The 20306-nt window shown below is 44.8% G+C and overlaps 1 pseudogene; it reads right to left on the reverse strand.

The window, feature by feature from the left end:
- Positions 1-2875: 2875 nt before the first annotated feature.
- On the reverse strand, positions 2876-19605 carry LOC144144109 (uncharacterized; annotated as a pseudogene).
- Positions 19606-20306: the final 701 nt, after the last annotated feature.

Consider the following 20306-nt stretch of genomic DNA (forward strand, 5'->3'; position numbering starts at 1 on the left):
GCGACTCTGTAACTTGGCAAACAACCATCTTCAAGCGGCTTTTATACCCATGGGGCTCTTGAACGAGGTTTTACTGCACTACAGAGTTACGTACCTCTCACTTAGAAAATCTAAATTTGATTTGAATAGGTTATGAATGTTTTTGTTACTGAATCACATGTCATTCCCGCAATAAACATACCATGCTTGTCCAGCACTGGTCTGTTGCAAACCTTTAGTACATGATTACTAGCAATCGCTGCCCTTCCCCACAAACTCAGTGCCAGTTAAGCAGAAGGCATTAGTCAAAATTGTCATCTTCCTTTGCTGTATTAATGATTGGGCGTTGGAGATTCACTAAAACGGAACACATTCGCATAACATCACTCATATAACGAATCATGTGATTAGACTCTTGTGTTCAAAACATCCGAAGTCTTCATGCGTTGGATGACCCTCTGAACGTGCACACGCACTTGTGCAACATGAGAAACCTCCTGAAGCTCGTCATACGTAAACTGTTCAATTCTTTTTGAAAATGGAGGCAAAGCAACAACTCCTTCTGTAGAGGCTCTGATCCCTGGCAATTCCCTGTCAGCTAGCACGACATCTCCAGACTCAACTTTCTTCGGAAACCCGGACTCAATCGTGATATGAGTGTCAGACGTGTGCCCACCATACGCGTCAGACACAAACGTTACTGTCCTATTGGGTCATAGTCCTCCTAAAAATATTAGTGTAGCATCCTCTGTATCTTGAAAACAAAGCACGTTTCTGTTCCATGTTAGGTGACTCTTCCGTTTTTATCTCTGTCCAGTCTCGATAAATCGGCAACGTGGATGGTGGCATTTGAAACAGTCTGGCATTGTTGCCTGAACCACAGGAAAGGCTGGCGCTGGGGACCAGTGCTTTATGGCTCTGACAAGATTGCTCAACATAAAAAAAGTACCCCTAAAAGTCCGTCGTTCGTCGTGCTGGCATGACCGCCAACACTGTCATCAGCAATGCAAAAATGTTTGCACTTATAGCGCACACTTGTCTGAATGCGTCAGCCCGCTCACAGGGAGAATCGTATCCAAAGAACACACAGCGTCCTTCCTCGGGTCCTGTAGCTGTGGCTGTTCTAGAGTTCTAGATGCAATTGTTCGAGCCTGTATGCAAACAAATTCTGTCGCTGTGTGGAACACCTAGGTTGAGGCACGCCCATCGGACGCCACTGACAGGAACGTTGCCCATGGTCCCGCGAATGTGCAGTTTCCTCCTGTCTGGCTTCTCTGCATAGAACAGAAAAAAACGGAGCTTCACATTGGCAAATCTTGAAAAACACGGTTACATTCAGCAGTTTGCAAATTTGCTCTGCTGCAGAAAATTATCATTTTCTTCCCCAGCCAGAATCAGCCTATCGAACTACACAATTGTTCCATGCAGGGTGCGACAATATTTTTTAGTGCGCCACTTAGCGTGGTAGCTCTACAATATGCCGCGCCGTCCGCATATGGCATAAAAAGCATTACCATAATAAAAAACTGAAACTTGGAGATGTTTCATTTGGGCGCTAAGAATGGAACGAACGCAGACTTGAAGAGCTACAATAAACGTAACAGCGCCTGATTACCGATGTTTTACGTGTACGGGAGTGCTATATGCGCGAGCAAATATTCGACTGGTAGCTAATTTGGGAAAGAAAAAGTGGTGGTGCCGATGCTCACGACAACGCCTTGGTTGAAGATTACTTAAGAATAAGCGCAAAAAAATGAAACGTCGCCCAAAGCGAAAGCCAAATGCACTGTGTCGCGCACACGTTTTGCAGGCGGGACAAAATAGACTTTCAAGACGCGGCCAGCTAAAACGACTGTTTTGAAAGGCAGAAGAAGGTACGGCCCTCCTTTGTTTCCACCGAAGGGTGCTCCAACGTAACAGAAGTAGCCCTAAATACGCAGGAACTTTGAATCGCACACACAACTCAGCATGCGCGACATGAAAGAAATTTCTAGTACACACTAGTCAAACCATGAAACATCGTACGCGATGGAGGCAGCCTGGACGCCATCAAGACGCAGTCCACCTGGTGCCGCCGAGCTAAGTTAGCCAAGCCGTTGGCTGAGCCGACCAAGAAATCATTGTGCTGTAATGTGCTGATTTTTCTTCCTCCATGATCTGCTGTCACCTGTCGGCTAGCGGATCTGACCTCTGCCAGCGCTCTTCAACATACAGGGTGGTCCGGCGATAATTGAAATACTAATTTTTTTTCCTGAGCGGACCACTGCTCGGATCGCGCTTAAAGCTCAGACGAAGGTCGCATTTTGTGGTCTATTTTGCTTGACACCAGCAACAAAGACGGTACTTACCTGTTTATTCTGAAAATAAAAACGACTTTCGCCTAAGAGAAAATGGTGGCCGGTTTGGACGTGCGAGCCAGCGCAAGCTGATCTTGGAACGACGGCGCCACCGGGGGTATGCAGAGCGAAACGCACGTTTGTGAGTCACGGTAGGAAGGAGCCAAATGATGTAGCAGACGATCAGAAAGTCTTTATTCCCTAGTTTACGATGATCACAAATACTTTCGTAAGAGCTGATAGCAATCATAAAAAAACGTTCCAACGGTTCATCGTTGCTAATAAATGTTGGATTTGCTTCCTCACCTGCTTTCACATCGTATGAAAAATGTGATCAGCGTGTCCGTTATAATTTTTCAGTCACGCTGCCCTTTCTTTAAATTTTGCTACGTTAAGAATTAGAGAGAGGACATGGGTCTCGAACAAGTTCATTCTACGCAGCATTTGTTGGCCCTAACAAGGACCTTTTTTCCGGCAATTCACGCCATCGCTCGGAATGTTATCATTTCAGCGGTTCACGCAGTCTTCAATGTAAATGAAAAAACGAAGTGCTCAAGTCCTCATCTTTCGAAATGACCACCTTCAGCGTCGATGCGCTTCTGCAACCTATCAACATAGGCATCAAAGACTACTTCCCTGATCTTGTCGTCGATGGCGGTGATGGCGCTGAACTGCATCCCCTGCATGGGGCGATGCGTAGTCGAATGGAGCAGCAGCGCGTGGCCCTTGGGACGACGCTGCCAGTTGTTTGAACAAGCCCCTGCGAACTTTCCTGAATAATGACGAGAGGAAATAAGTGCTGTGTAAGTTAAAGCGTATGCAATTTCAAGCTCGCAAAACATATTGAAAAGATTGGACAGCGGAAAGGAATTATTTGATGGACGTTATCTTGATGCAAAGCAGGGGCTGGTGCGCACTTGGCCATATGTTAATTAGTCACAAAGATATGCTTACCTTTCATACCTTTCCAGCTTGTTAGCAGGCAAAACCCCCCCTCCCTAGGGACTTGCAGAGCGTGGGGTGAAAATTGTTGGTACGTGGGCCGGGTGTAGCTCAATGGAGCTTTTTTTTGTTTCTAACAAGTACGTCATACAGATCACAGATCTGTTGTGTCGGCTCCCACAGGGCGCCATTGCTGAAAAAAATAGTAACAATTTCAGAGCAAGAAGCTACAAAATTCTTACCTTGCGCGGCGCACCGCGTTGATCCAAAGCCTCCTGTTTGCTTCTTAATAAGACTTAGCGGGAAATGAGTAAAGCCTGATCTCAGGCAGCTTTTCGGCAGCGTTAAAGTACGAGTTAATATGCAATTTACGCAATATTTGGTCGGTAAGAATTTTTCCTACCGCACTTCTTTTTCCTTTCTCTCGGCTCCCACGTCAACGCCGAGGTGTCCGCCAAGTCTGCTTCTGTCTGTGCGCGCGCGTGAAGGCTCGAAGCAGACTACGTACTCCCGAACGCACAAAACTAAAAGGGACCGTTACTCTTCGCGCAAAACTTAGTAGAGAATGTGAAAAGGTGCTTTAAAAAGAACAAAATGTAAACAAACTTTTTCGTCGTATTTGCAAACGTCCACAGGAACATGACAGACCCTTTTTGGTGAGTCCGGCCAAGAGGAGGTAATGCCCTCTCCTGGACGGTCTTGAGGTTCGGCGGAAGACGGGTCTTCTCTCCACCGCGAGCCCGGAGCACTTACACGACATCTGCTGATTGTGGGCCGCGTTGCCGTGTGACACGAGGAGCAGGTCGCGATGGTCGTCTTCCTGGAGTTATCGGGGGGTTCTCTCAGATGTCTTCATCCTCGAATAACGTATGCCCGGCACTTTGCGACCACGTTCTCCGTAGGAGCCGCCCAGACTTTTTTTCTGTACCAGGACTTGGGCCCACCTCAGAAGTCCTCCTGGCAGTGGTCGTTGGTCATAGGTTGTAGCGGCGCGGAGCTTCGCCCGGCTGTCTTTTTCGGCAGCGTCTCTGTCGTTCGCAGGATCTGGGTTGTGCCCTGCTAGAGGAACAGGGTGTGATGGGTCGGAGAAGGTACTTGCTTCGTCTCTCGCCCACGCCTCTGCGGCCTCGTTCCCGACGCCACCCGCGTGTCCCGGCACCCAGTCTACCCCGCAGGATGATGTATTTCGTTGTTCGAAGTCCCTTCGCAATTGTCTTCATGGGGCGACTTGTGGAGCCAATGACTGGGGTGCCACCGAATCTTGCTACCGCCTCTCTACTGTCAGTATGTATGCTAAACTATCGTTCCTCGGTGGTCCTCCTCTTGGTAGCGCTCTTAGATGTGATTCGCAGCGAGAAAAAGCGCCCCAGCTCCTATAGCATTGTGCTGGGCGTGGTGTTAAACTGAAACGTCCGTCTCGCCCGCGCTGGCCCATCTGCACAAGCAACGGTAAGGCGGTGGGTGGTCGCATCGACGGGGGCGTCCACGAATATTCCACCTCCTTGCAGGTCCGCTAGCGCCGCGGCTGAGGCGTGCTCTTCTCTGTGGTGGTCCTTCCTGCTGACCGTCGACATGGGTTTGGGGCTGCGGATAAGATCTTTCTCCTAAGGGGGGATTTTTTCTGCGGAAGTTTACAATTTAGCATAAGGGGAAATTAAATGTACATATACACCCCGGATTCTCGAAGGAATCGGAGCAGGGGGCCATGATGGGGCCCTCCGGTGGCAAAATCGGCGACTCGTCGCTCGCCGTGTCGTTGATGAGACGCTGGATGTGTACTCTGGCATTGATGGTACAACGTCTCGTTGCGGGCCCTTTGTACTGCTACACTATGATTTGGCGTAGTGGAGGAAAAAGTCAGCGAAACCATTCGTTAATGCTCTCTTCTGTAGCGGTGTTGCACAAAGAACCGTTGGAATAGAACAAATTGCTTCTATCCACCTTGTTTTATTTTATTCTGGTATTTTTATGAGGCAGGTGCTTAGTTCCACGACTAATACTGTCCTCTGCTTTTATTGGAGAAGTAGTGTTTTCTAAAATATTTTAGCAATAATTCCCGCACAACTCGTAGGTGGAATATTTATATTGATACAACTGTGAACGTAATAAAAAGCAGTGATGCGTTGTGTGCTAATTTTCTAGGTGTTCTCCTAATGGAGCTCCTTAGCGAACTCTTGTATCTGTTTATTCCTTTCTTTAAAAAAACTTTCACCGCCGCTACCAGGCGGCGCCACGTGTTTATTTGAAACTGCAGTGCATGAGGCCCATAACAGCTTTTATCGTGGTTTGAGGTCAATAAGCGTAAGGAACGAAGTTTCAGCGGATACTTGTGCGCGATAATGTTGCGTATTTTTGCCCATAGAGGGATTTTTGCCGACATTTTTGCCTTTATAACTTCATTATCTGATAAAATTGAATAATGTTCTGACTAATTCTGAAAAATTGAACAATATATTTAGGATAAACCTAGACAGGGCGAAAGTTTGTCTTATCATACCGTCGACCTTCATAGTGCTTGAGCGAAAACCGGCAGTCGACAGGTGTCGTATAAAAAGCTCCTGGTCGCCCCCAGGGAATTAAAGGCAGTTATACCGATCCAGAGAAAAATTGGGTGTGAGGGGATGACACTTCTATTTGAGGGTGATGAAAAACCGAATGAGGAGCAATATTTGTGAACGAAGGGGAATGAAAGTGACATAAAAGGATCAATAGTGAATTAGGCAGACAAGGAAAATGACGGAAATCAATGTGAGTTAAACAGAAAATAAATTAAACAAAGTGGATGACTGAGTGAATTAAGGTAAATCAAAGTGAATATATGAATGAAACTTCATTGACAGATATCGCGGTTTACTAAACTCACCCAAGAAAATTACGAAGGAATAGAAAGCAAATGAAATCGGGAGGAATCAATGTAAATGTAATAAATGAGTGATATAAGTTAGATGAAATGAATTAAAATGCACTAAACTGAATTCAGATTGACCGCACTGAATTACGGAAACAAACCAAATGGAGAGGAATCTGTCGGAATCAAGTAGAGTCAGTGAGATATATTAAATCAAAATAAATTAGGCTGCGCCATTTCATGAATGAACGTGTAATAACGTGAACTAAGATTTAGCAAAGTGAACAAACAGGAACCCAAATTGAATTAGGACAGCTGCAAGTAAATCCTTAAAGGGACACTGAAGTGATATGTAAACATTGCGGGATTACTAGCGCAAATTGTAGTCCGGAGTCCCCAGGCCATGTCTCGACCACTCTGGGCGCGTTTGCGCGATTTTATTTAGTAGAAAAAGTAATTCGAAAATGCTGTCCTCCTCCCTTTACGCTCGCCCATTTTCTGTGGGGTTTTCGTGTGACGTCGGGAGGAGCCGAGGTCGCAATTGGCTGCGCTACTGCACGGCTCCCCGGCCTTCAGACAGAGTCACTCGGCCCAGCGTTTCGTCCGCCGGCCGCCGACGGGTCGTCGCAATTCGTTTGCTCAGTTGAAACGAAGCCAGGACACGTTTGTGAATGGAAGAATGTGCCTTTCTTTACTTGGTTAGTTTGTACTTTGTATCTAGCTCCAAGTCAAGGTTGCTTCACACAAGCTCTGCACAAGCGCACATGCGACGCTTCGCTGACTGGCACGCCAGTAGGAAAATATAAGGCCTCTTGAACGCGGGAGAAGAGTCAGCGAAGTCAATATAGGTACTAAGGAAATAAAATCAACTGATATTTTTACCATACAGCGTAAACCTAGTGTGCGGGAAGCACTTTCTTGCGCTGGGCGAACAAGCACAGCGGCCAGTAGCACCACTACGCGTCTGCGAACGCTTTTTCGTCTAAGAAATGCAATTGCTAGACGTGAGATATTGTGGAAACTTGGGGGATGCTTACTGCACGAGCACAAAACAACAAATAGTCACCTAAGCTGCTTGGAATACTAAAACTAAATAAAAGTGTAAACTGGTTATACATTATATACCGTATATTTCCAATGTCGGCCGCGCTCGCCTGTGGCCGAGTGGTTTGGAGCGCTAGGTATGTGATTCCAAATGTTTTGCTAGCCACAAGTTCGAATCCCCGCGGGTACGTGCTTTTTCGTTTATAAGTTAACTTTTTCGTTTTCCGCCGTTGTTTTCTATACTGAGTTCACCTTTTTTTGGGCCGCAACATTCATTGCTCCACGAACTAGTCCACAGAACACGCGGAGGCTGGCACTGGCGCGCTAGCGAGTTCTCGTTGGCGTGCTGTTGCCATAAGCACCGACTGCTTGCGGGCAGTGGGCACAGGCCAGAATGAACGGACCCTTGGCCTGGTGCGAACACGCTTTTTACGATAGAGGCATGAGTGAGGCAAGCTCCAAATATGGGGGAAAAGCGCATGACATTTGAGCGTCTGCGGAGACGCGGAGGGCGTTCATGCACTGCGTAGGCCTCGGATAGTGAATGCTACGATTCCAAGCCGTCCTGGGAGGCTTATCTTATGCATTTTACAGCCGACAACATGGCAGAAGCGCGGTACGATGAGATATTACTGAGATATTGAGAATGCTCATCCAACAACGCCATCGGTTGGGTTTTACAGAACCGAAACAAAAACGAAACTTGTTTGATTGCTAACCTTGGGTATCGTCCAATCACGGTGCCCCCTCCTCCCAACGTCACAGCCTTTGTTGGTGCGGCCGCCGCAAACCGCGCATGGTAGTTTTTCTTTCGCGCTTTGTAAAATAATTACCGATTTGTCAACCGGATAAACGATGAAAAGTGTGCTAATTTGAGCCAGTCTACGCAGTGCTAGAAAAACGCAAGCTTGACAAATTCACTTCAGTGTCCTTTTAAAACAAGGCAAATCAACAAGAGTGAATGTGAATTAAGAAGAGTCAGAATAAATTAAATGGGGCAAGGATTTCGTCCAGGTTGGGTTTATTATAATACGTAGAAGGGAAGGCGAATGAAAAACGAGGCCGTGTTAATTAGGAAGGAAGACATAGGAAATTAACGGGAATCAATAGGAGTTGTGAGGAATGAAATTAACTTGAAGGGAATTAATGAATGCATGAAGACAGAAAAAAGTGAAGCAGAAACCAGGTGGTTTAAAATGTACCCGAGTCAAGTGCGATACAATACAAAAAATATGAATTAAAAGGAAATGAATGAATTTGACTGACTCAAACTGGATTAAAGCGGTTTGCCCTATGAAGCAAGCAAGCAAACTGAATTGAGCTGAACAAAAATGGATCAGCAGAACCAAAAGTTAGCTCAGATGAATTCCCCGTAAATTATGATGGATTGGAAAGCAAATAAAGAGTCATTAGTGTGTGTTAAAAAAGAATCAAGAAGAAATAAATCGCATCAGTAAGTTATTTAGCCTATACTAAAATGAATTAGAATGAATTGATGTCATAACAAGAACTGAAAAAGAATAATATTGATTGAACTGAGGCAGGAGGACAAAGTAAATGGAGAGGAATGCACGCAAAATTGTAATAATCGACGTGAATTGAAGTGTAAGACCTCTAAGAAGTATATTTATGAGGCATGAAGCCTAAGACCACATGATCACTAAGCATGTATCGAAGTGAATTGAGAGGAAACAATGTGAAATAACACAAAGCAGGATTAGTCAGACAGTGAAGGTGTGAGCGAAATATTTCTAATGAAAGTAATAATCGGCGTTTAACAGTGATTAAATTTGGTGAATCCGCAAATTAAAATCGCTTAGCACAATTATAGTAGAAGTGTAAGGAAATAGATGAATTACTCTGCCCTAACTGCCGATAAATTCACGCGGGATGATTGAGCGAAAGATGGTGGTTGCTCAGTTAATTAGGCTATTTATTAACACAAAACCTTAAATATTTAAATAAAATAATATTTTTTTAATAACGAGAAATTTGATACGTAAGCTGAAAACAAACTAATGTGATAATTAAAGCAGAACCTCGAGCACGTCTTTAAAGGCTGTCCCAGTAAAGTCGTGCTCATAATGTCCTACGAGACTGAATTTTGAATGGTGCTTATATATCCCCAATGAAGTGAACACAGGAACCGCAAAAAATTGTAAAAATATCAAAAATTCTGGCTCCAACCCACGCTGTCAAAGGGTTTCGACTGCGAAGCGCTAAACCACGCCCACAGCGATTACCAATGCCACATCACCTGAATTCTCACACGTGGCTCCACAAAGAGTGAAGCAGAGAAAAGTGAAATGTACTTTACCACACTTTCTATTACTAGATAGTTAGTTGGACCCTTGAATGATGACGCATACCAACGCGGGGGATTGGCCAACAAGCTGCCTGTAATGATTAGGCTGTGACCCGGTTTATTTCAGCGAAAACAATGAATTAATAAAAAACGATTGACACAAGAAAAAAGAACTCTTGGGATCTAACAGAATAGTCAGGGAAAAGAATCACATATGGAGAAAAATGTCTAGCAGGGCAGCCGGACTGTCGCCGCAACAAAGGAATGAAAGGCGAGCACAACACATTAAGCCGATTAAACGTGTATTTAAGGCGCGTGGTTTTGCATTGTGAAAAAGCTGCGGGAATATAAAAGAATAGGTTCTATAATTTCCGGAGCCTTGCAGAAAATACATTGAGGAGATTCTGTGTGGAAATTTGGTGATTCCCACCTCGCATTTACGGGATTCGCAAAATTTAGGCTTCCCTAAGTGACAGAGGTGAATATAATCGGAGCATGAGCGAAGCGCATCCTGCTGATTAATTTGAAGGGTCCTGAACCTCGTCCCCGAAAGAAAACTGTCAACTGGACAACTCACGACAACAGGACCATCAACAGTCAAATTGGCTAATTGGTCTGCCAGTTCATTGAAGATTATCCCTGCGTGACCAGGGACCCACACTAACCTGGTCTCGCGAAGCTGATAAGGAACGAATGAACGAAATGCCCCGAGAAGGGAAGGGAAGAAGCAGCTGCAAACCTAATCTTGGCCAGAACTTATGGGGGGGGGGGGGGGGAGGGCGCGTTATCATTCATCATACGGTTTCGATGCTTGTTTTGTGTTCTGTTAAGACGAATACTCAGCTTTAGCTGCACGCCTGATTAACCTTACGCGTGCGCTCGGCGTCTTGGGCGAGAGCTGCTGGGTCGTGCCTGGGTTTTCTGTTTAAGACACGAAATTTTCCGTCCGACGAGAGGCTAACAGCTTCGCTGTAAAATGTTTGTGCCTTGTTCAATGGAGATTCAAACAGCTTTAGAAATGTTAATATAGTTAGCAATTTAAATTGATGCAGAAGTAAAGGCAATCTCGCCTCAAGGTACAATACAGAGTTAGCTACATACTTTGCCAACCAAACCATAAACGCAAAGCCAATAAAAGTAAAGCAAAGAAGTAGGGGACGGAGTTTGTACTTAGCGCAGCCGGAAAATAAAACGCAACCAAATTCTAATACAGGGTGACCATAGCAACGATATATCATTAACAGGGCGTCTCTACGCATACTGTATTTATGATTACGGAGCCTACGCATCACTCCAGCAGCTTTTTCAGCTTTGACAGCAATGTGCGAAATATGAGGATGCCATGTGAGGTGGTCGTCGTAAATTGTACCAATATATTAAATTTCCGTGACCTGAGAGATGGATTGCAGCTGGTATGTTAGACCTAATGTTATAAGGTTACCGCAGGGAAATACTATAACAGCACATTTTCTGACGTTTAACGAAAGGTGTAGCGTGATGTGCCAATTATTCAGGACAACTACATAGTTCTGCAGTCGCTGATACAACTCGTGGATGTCGCTGACGAGGAAAAAGCAATATCATGGGCATAAACATAAGTAGATATACAGTCCTGCCTTGGAATAGAACTCAGGAGTACATCAAAAATAACAGGAGAAAAAACTGATCCCTGAGAAACTCCAAGAAATGGCTGATACTGGGATGTCGAGAAACCACCTTTAGAACAAAAGAATGTTCTTACCTTCAAAAACCCACCAATCCAGGCGCAAACGTACCCTGGGATCTCCCTAGATGGAAGGTGTGACATCAACGTGCTGTACTCCAGCTGTCGTACTCCTATGCTATAGGGAAGGTTACAAGTGCACTGGCAAGTTTTAGTCGACGAGCTAGTTTAATACAGCTGTCGACGTCGATGTGGGCCTCCCAAGTATAATTTTCAGGTCTCAAGCCAATCTGGGCGGTGCATAGATTATGATTACTGTTAATATACCGCATAAGCCTACCATGCAGTAGCCTTTCAACCAGCTTTGCAAGGTTGCTATTGAACAAAATCGGCCTAATATTGTCTTGGACGAAACCCAAACTTTTGTTTTAAAGCGAAGCTTTTTACCTCTACCTCCCAAAAGTTCTATCGCGACCGTTGGTGTCAACAGAAAACTCCGGCGAACCAATAAAAGTTACCGCCAGGAAACGAACCTGGAACGAATACAGAAACGGAGCGAGGGCCTGTTTTCTTCCCGATTCAGCTACGAGCCCACGCGGAAACTGGGGGGGTGGGGGGGTGACAAACTGTGCACTCACCGAACACATCTGCGGGTTTAACCCCCGTGATAGCGTCACACGATTCCTCGCGCCGTTGTGCGCTCCGGCCACGGCGCGTGTAGCAGCCACGTGCGCGCCTTGCGCATGCGCTAGGAGTCAGCAAAAAATTAAAGGAAGCTTACACCAACGCATGGCATCGCACTTCTCCGTCTCTGCCGCCGATCTCGTCGTCTCCGTCGGCGGCGGCACATACGGAGGAGAATTGAGATCTTCAAACACCGATTTGAGCTTGGTTTCATTTATAAAAAAAAGTTTCCACTCATGTGCTTCACCATAAAAACTCAACCAACCACCATTCATGGATCATGTATTGATTTGACCTTAGCAAAGAATATCTTTTCGAAGTAGTCAAGGGTGTTGTTAAGTGCATTTCACTTGTCTCTGGTTTAACTCGTTGTAGTGCCACGGGTCTGAATTCAAGTGAAGTCGCATGGGTAATCGTTGTGGGTGTCGTTTACAGCTTCGCTTTCCAACCACCTTTACAGGGTGGATTGGCGCGCATTTTTTTTTTTTCAACAATGCTACTATTTTAGCAAGTTTCCATTCCGAAGGTGACCAGATATTTTTAACGACATGTTGAATATGCTTCGCAAATGGTTAGCAGACTCTTTAAACAGAAGTTACAGCATTTACACCGTAATACCATCTGACCTTGGAGCAGAGTCAGACAGCTGCAAAACAATATCAGGTAATTCCGACCTTGTCCCAGGCATGAATCGCTCATTTGAAAACTAACACACAAAGACAAATGCAGGCCCAGAAGAAAAACGAAATTCCAGTTCCTGCGCAATTCGTTCCAATGTTTCCGTAGATGCACTTGTTGACTGAACAATTCACTTGTTAACTGAACAATTGGATTGCCGTTATACTGGTCTTGTACGACCTTTCTCGGACAAAGGAATCTATGCAACATTCGTCAATTGGTGAGCTTTGATAAAGAGACAAACTTTTCGGTGTTATAATATTCTTTTGCTTTAGAAACAATCCGCCTAAATGTGGCAGCCGCATACTTGAGACTGGTCCAATTAGATGGGCACTAATTTTTAAGAGCTTTCTACCAAGCCGCTTCACTCCGACTATACGCGCGAGCACATTCCTGATTCCACCATGGACTGGAGCTGCCATCGTTTTGAGAAACAAAGAATAAATTGGGATTTTTTAACAGGTTCAAAAACGGATTGATGACACTTGAGATGCCTTCGTTTCTCGTTTTCCGATAGAATAGAGCTAAGTGCTGTCTTCATTTCCTTTTGAACGCGATAAAAATTGATATGCCGAACTATATGTGCTCGCGGTGACTTAGAAGGGCATAAAAACGTATATACAATTGGTATGTGATCACTTCTTGTAGCGTGGTCTCAAGTAGACCACGAAGATATATTTTCCGTCTTGAAAAAGCTGAAATCACTAACAGAACTTGTCTGGCAGCGAAACCATGCCGCAGATCCAGAATTTAAAAAAATTCAAATTCTTTTCTCGCATACAGCCGCAAAGACGCCTGCCACAGGAATCTGTGGGGAAACCTCACAATACGTGGTGCGAATTGAAATGCCCACAAAAAACAACTCGCTTTTCTCACGCCGACAGAACAGCATCGAGTGAACAGGTGGAACTTACTCCACCCGGAAAGTGCGCGTTCACAAGAGAAAATGCAACGCAATCTTGAAGGCTGCAGGTCGGTGCCCGAATTTCAGATTCAACGACATTAATTGAAATAAAAGATGTTCGTTATGGCAAAATTGAACGGAGACAAAGTTAGCAACCCTCCTCCTTTAGCTGGACGGTCTAAAAGGAACGTTCGGTAATTTCGGATTCTGAATGGTGGACCAGGAGCCAGCCAAGTTTCCTCCAGCAAAATAACGACTCGTCGGTTTTTAGAGACAATATAGTGAAGCTCTGATAGCTCTGAGAAGAGTGAACGACAATTCCATTGAAGTACCCGAAGAGACATGGGGAACTGATGTCCGCCAAGCCGTCTACAAAATAACACCCGTTTTTTTTACTCGCTTGTCCTTTCTTTGTCTTTTGTTTCGGGCACGAATCAGGTGCACCCAAAATCGGTGCTCCAGTTGTATTACACGCAACCGATTGACACTCCATGTCGTCTGGGTGGTTCTCAGAATTGACCTTAGCCTTGTTAGCAGGACTAAAGTTAGATGGTGAGTGAGAGGCAGGCAAGCCAGTTACGGCTTTGGATGCATGGCGAACATTCGAGGACGGACGAGAGGAGGGCAGGCCAGATACCACTTTGAAGGAAAGAGAACCTCCGAATTGGGACTGAGGCGGAGGGTCCACAGGAGGGGAAGGGAATGGTGATGGTTGGCCGAAACGGCTTGAAGTAAGTAATTGAGCGGGATCAACCGCATTCAAAGGTTGTTCGTTGACTGACTCAAGAGCCTTAGTAGTGAAACCACATGCTAAATCGGTTTGCACAGAAACGCCACCCAACGGGGACACAGACTGAGTAATGTGATCTGTATGAGCTGTTACGAGCTCCGCCATGGCATGCAAGTAGTTGTCCATCATTTTGGTCTGACTTTTGTCGATCGCCGACGCGATCACATTAACAAGAAATGCGTCCACAGTAGTGGAGCCACGGGCCACAACTGAGACATAGCCTGACGATCTATCTTTAACTACAGCCATTGCTTTACTCCGCATGCACCGGCGCTTTTTGATTACCCCTAGGATCTTTACCTCTTGGGCTCCAACGGGACAGTTAGACTAGTCCGAGAGAGAGAGAGAGAGAGAGAGAGAGAGAGAGAGAGAGAGAGAGAGAGAGAGAGAGAAGGCTCTTTATTGAAAAAAGCAGAGAGTTTTGACGGTGTTTGCAATCGCCTACATGCTTGTCTGCTAGGGTTCGGGGATGTAAGGAAAACAGGCCTAGAAAAAGGTGGGCAGAAAAAAAACCAAAAAAATGAGACCGGCGTGTCTTGACGGGGTTGATGGACTATGTTGTAGATTGTGTCAGAGAATTCACAATTTTGAAATGTGGCCAATTTCCTCCAAATAAGAAAGCAAACCTTTTAGACCTTACGCTGCTTTGAGGGGCAAGTCCATGGTCCTAGGATGGTGTTCAAAATTACCGGCCCTTGATCTAAGCGTTCAATATCTTCAAAAAAACGGGATATTGGTGCCAAGTAGGCCAGACATTCTAATAAAATATGTTCAACGGTTTCGACTGAAGAACAGTTATAGCAGTACGGGTTGGTCGTCAGTGCGAGGCGAAAAAGGTAACAGTTGGTCTATGCCGAGTTCAGTCGTAGGCGATGATATAATGTCTCCAGTCTACGGGGGAGGTGTCTTGGAAGTCTTGATTTCCATTCAGCGTCAATCGCGTGCAAAAAATACTCCGTTATTCGGTTCGTTGCACCATAGCCGGTTTCTTTCAGTTACTGCAAACCGATGGGCCATGCTAGAAGACTCTGTTTTTGCGGTATTTCCTGTGGTTAATGCCCATAACGCGCGGTGAATTTCCACATAGGCATCCACATAGGCAGCAAGTTTCCTGATCAGTCTAGCAAGAGCAAAGGGGTGATTGCCTCCACAAGTGCGTGTAAGTTGCCTTCCCGGACGACTTACGGCCACCGACACTGGCCGTATCTCCAAAATTTTCGGCATTGTAATTGACGAGCTGAAAGAGGCTCAACCCTAAAGATTAGGAGCCACACCTTTAGCCCCTCGTGGACAGACCCACCAGCGAAGGTGGCAATGACTGACTCGGTCGGATAGCAGACATCGTTCTCCACTCGGCTAAAACGATGCACAATAATGACACCAGCCGATGCGAACTCCTTTTTTTCTTTATTATGTATTTATTTAATTATTTGTTTATTTATTTATTGCGCGTTCCTACAGCGCCCGTAGGGCATTGATTTAGGGGGGTTATTTCGAACAGTATATTGTACATAAATTTGTCAGTGTGAGACAAATAACAATGCAACACTTATTTGAACAACAATACATGAGACAAATAAAATCTGAAAAGAAAATTATACGGCATGCTCTATAGCCTCAACAAAATTCTTGGCAATAAACACTTCGTTTCGGAGGTTATTCTAGTCACTTATAATATTAGAAAAAAATGAATGTTCGAACAAATTATTGCGACACTGGAATTATGTAATCGTTCGTGCATTACCTCTGAGTGCGGATACATAGTGTGGCTGTTTTAAATACAAAGCATTACCCGGGTAGGTTATTGTACATGTTGTGTAGAAATTTCAACCTTAGCAGTTTTCTCTGATGCAACGACTTCCATCCAAGACTGTTTATAATTTGTGAGTTGCTGACATTAAAATTATAATTGCTGGTTACAAACCGAGCAGCTCGCTTTTGAACTCTCTCTAGGTTTTCTTGTAATATTGCAGTAGAGGGGTCTCATGCTGTGCATGCATATTCAAGTACTGGTCTTATATTTGTGAAATAAAGCGTTTCTTTTAGTGTTTGGGGGCATCCTTAAAATTTCCCTGGAAGAAATAAAGACGATATGTCTTCCTGATATGTCTTGCTGATGTGTCTTCAGCAAGATGATATATCTTGCTGAAGACGATATGCCTAGCTTATTGCGTTGATGTGGGTGGTCCAGTCTAATGTTTCTGTGAGGGTCACACCAAGATATTTTACCCTTTCTAATCTGTATTTTAGGATTCTGCAACGATAATGAACAGTCCACTTTGTTTTTCTTGCTCGTAAATTGGACGTGATAGCATTTCGAAATGTTTAACTTCATCTGCCATTCTGTACACCAAGTGATAATTCTGTTATCTACGTCTTCGGCGTCTTCTACGTCTTCTACGTCTTCTGTATCTACGTCTTCGGCACATTTCACAGGATGATATATGATGAAATCGTCAGCGTTGAACCGCACAGTGTATTTACGTCCGTTAGGAAGATCAGTGATAAAAATAATAAAAAAAAGTAGTCGTGCAAATACGGAGCCCTGTGGGACTCCAGATAAAACACTAACAGGAGATGATGAAACACCATTAACAAGCACCTTGCTGCTGGCCATCGCTCAAGTAGTCTTGCACCCAGCTAAGGAGATATTTCGGAAGGCCTAAAAAAGACATCTTGTAAAGTAGTAGATTGTGCGGAACAACGTCGAAAGCTTTTTGTAAATCTAAGCAAACAGCATCTATCTGCACATCTTTAGCAATAGCGTGAATAAGCTCAGTAAGTTGCGTTACACAAGATAAACCTGACCGAAACCCATGCTACCACGGCGTGAAAAATTTATTGTCTTGAAGGTGCTTCATTAGACATCAATATATGAATATATAAATTCTAATGTCTTACAGCAAACGCAGGTTAGTGAAACTGGTCTGTAGTTGCAAGGTTTATCTTTGCAACCGGTTTTATGTAAGCGTGTGATGTTCGCAATCTTCCGGTCTCTGGGCAATGTCGCGCAGCTAAAAGATAGTGTGAACAGTGCGACCAGAAAAGGAGCGATATGGGCTGCGCAGCCTTTAAGAACTTAATTTGGTATGCCGTCATGGCCACGCGCAGAGTGCGCATTCAGATTAGCGAGCAACGATTTGGCCCCTGCCTCAGTTATCTGAATATCATTCATATTTATAAGTTGCGGAAAGGGAGGGGAAAACATGAGTGGGCTTTGTCCCGAAACGACCGAATGAAAGTGAGAATTAAAGCCTTCAGCTCTACCCTTATCCTCTTTTATTATTACACCGTTGTCGGAAAGAGGTGAAATGCTAACAGTCTTTTTTATTTGTTAATATGTTGTGCCATACTTCTTTTGGGTTGGTTTTGATTCTGTCAGCGAGAGACGTTAAGTACTTGTGTTTTGCCTGTTTTATTTCTTGCTTAAGTTGGGCTCCTAGAACATTTACGTTTGCCAGCAATGATGGCTGATTTCTTCAGCGGAAGTTTTTATACAACCGATCTTTCCTTTTTATCAATGTGTGTAGTTCTCGTGTAACCCATCGTTTTCCACTCCGTCCCTTTGCTGTAACCATTTTTGAGGGGATAAATCGGTTTACTGACGTTAAAACTTCCTCTTTGAACAACATCTATAACTGTTCCAAGTTTAAATTGTGTCTGCGGTCTGAGAAATGTGGAAAAAACGAGCTGAACTCGTTGTTAATGGCGTCATAGTCACCATCTATCGTACGAGAACACCTTTATTTGTCGTGCTCTGCTTAATACTGTGCTCTGACATACTACCGCACCTACCACCACATCATGGTCGCTAATCCCAGGTGTTGCTATAACCTACTTCAGTAAGTCCTTGCGGTTGCTGAATAATAAATCAAGTATACTACCGCCTGAGCGGCCAGACCGTCTAGGAAAATCTACAAATTGAAAAAGGTCAAATTTTCTATTTCATAAAGAACACCATTAATCCCGGAACGGTTATTTTCAACCGGACGGTGGTCTCGCCAAGTGATTTCAGGTAGTTTAAAATCACCACCCAGCAGAATCGTCTCTGGTGATGCAGCAGTCAGTGATCTTGACAACCCAGCAACGGCTCAATATTATTTGATCCTGGCAGTCGATGAAAAGTACCCACAACCAGACTGCTGCCATTCGAAAATAATATTCTGCACCAAATAGATTCCGATGCATTGTCAGCACATTGAAGGGGCATGCTCTGACGTATATCGCAAAGTAAAGTAAATACCCCGCCACCACGCGTGTTGCGGTCTTTCCGATAAGAGATATAACAACTTCGAAAAACTTCACTGTCCGAAACCTCGGCATCCAACCAAGACTAGGTTCCAAGTATTGTGTCTGGTTGAACAACGCTGACCATTGTATTAAACTCGACGATTTTGTTTTTGAGGCTTTTGCAGTTTACATTTATGACGGTCAATTGATGAAAAGAACGGTTACTGGATTTGGTTTCGATACTGGTAAAATGCTATCGGGTGACTGCGCCAACGACATCAGCAGTAGCATCATATGCATAGGTTTTTCGATCAATTGTCAGCTTGTTGTATCTAAGCGTGTATTTTCTGTTGCTTCCTCGCACATATACTAAATGTTTTGACCGTTCTTGGAGAACATTCTTCGAGTAGTCTTCACTAATTGAGATATTAGTGTCATTAGGTTTCAGCGCAGCAGATAGGACCCTTTGTTTGTCTTTAAAAAGGCCCAATTTTACTATTAATGGGCGTGGTTTTCGGCCGTGTGTTTACCTATTCTATGGGCTCTTTCTATTGAGGAAGGATTTACAGTTACGCAGAGTTTTTAAGCGCATAACTAAATAACTTTTGCTTCGGAGTCATCCCAAGTTTCTTTTCCGCTATCCGGTATCCCAAAGAACAAGAGGTTATTTCTACGCAGGCGATTTTCTATGTCATCCTGTTTCATTATAACATTTCGCACGGCGTCTACAAATTGGATGTTTTGAGCGTGGAGCTCCGCGGTTACATCATTGGTTGCTGTTGGATCCCTCCTAAAGTTCTTCAAGTTTTGTCTTGATGCTACTAATTGTTTCGTTTATCTGATCCTGTCCCGTTTTTAGCGCCTCAATTCAGGCTGAAATTTTTCTTTGTCCCTCCAGTTTTTCAGATAAGCAGAGTATTGTTTTTATTAGCACATGTTCGTCTTCCCCGGACAGAGGACCCGGATTTTCTTCTACATCACCTGCTAACAGTATCCTTGCTCCAAAAACAGCCTGTGCTATATATGCCCACAAAGTGGTTATTTTGAAACAAATAAAGCTCCAAAGACACTGACCCCGGCACCGATCTACAGGATCTTCCTGTTCGTTTATAACGGTAAAACAAACCAACCTGAAGAAACAGAGTCCGTAAGCGCGTTGCCTGCATGTCGGTACCGGAGCCCAATGGTCCCGCGCCGCTCATACACTTATGTAGACTGTGATCAGATGACGAGTGCCGCGGGTTCCGCCAAGAGATGCCTGTAATCACTTGACACTCATTTGCTGGATACGAGCCGAGCCATGAACACGTGTCGTTGATTACGGCCGGACACACTGCGTCTTCGGAGTCGTCACCCCGATCGTGAAGAATGGTGCGCTGCTTTGCGTCTGCAGCGAGAAGCTGTTGCCGCACTCGTGACGAGTGCAGGCCTTGTACTCCCATTGCGCTGCCAGTAAAGATCAGGAATGCTCCGTGTTCATCGTAGTGGCCTCCTGGTAACCACGGCGAAAATCCGGTGGCCGACGCTGCTCCAACAGCTTGTAAGCGGTCAAGAAACATATGTGACACGGACATTTCTGGGTCAACTCCGCGAATGATGCCCTTCGAGCAGGCAAGATGAGAGACAGAAATATGCTCGTCGGTAAAGAGGCAAAGAATGAACACTGCAGCAAGTCCTGCGCGCACTCTTGTTCAGGCGATTGGATCACAACGCCGCCTTTCCCAACAAGGCGCACGCTAGAGATTTTGTGTTAACGTTACGTAGCATCACGAGCGGCGCTTTGCATTTTTCGGGATTGTGCCGGATTGCGCCCCTATTGGTGGGTACAAAAGCCACAGGTATGTCGGTCCCGCGTTGCGGAGTACGCCTGCAAAGGGAGCTCCTGCGGTGAAAGACTGGCCGA

Source organism: Haemaphysalis longicornis, unplaced genomic scaffold (assembly GCF_048455015.1).
Source record: "Haemaphysalis longicornis isolate Haplotype H1 unplaced genomic scaffold, Haemaphysalis longicornis Haplotype H1 scaffold_62, whole genome shotgun sequence".
Lineage (NCBI taxonomy): Eukaryota > Metazoa > Arthropoda > Arachnida > Ixodida > Ixodidae > Haemaphysalis > Haemaphysalis longicornis.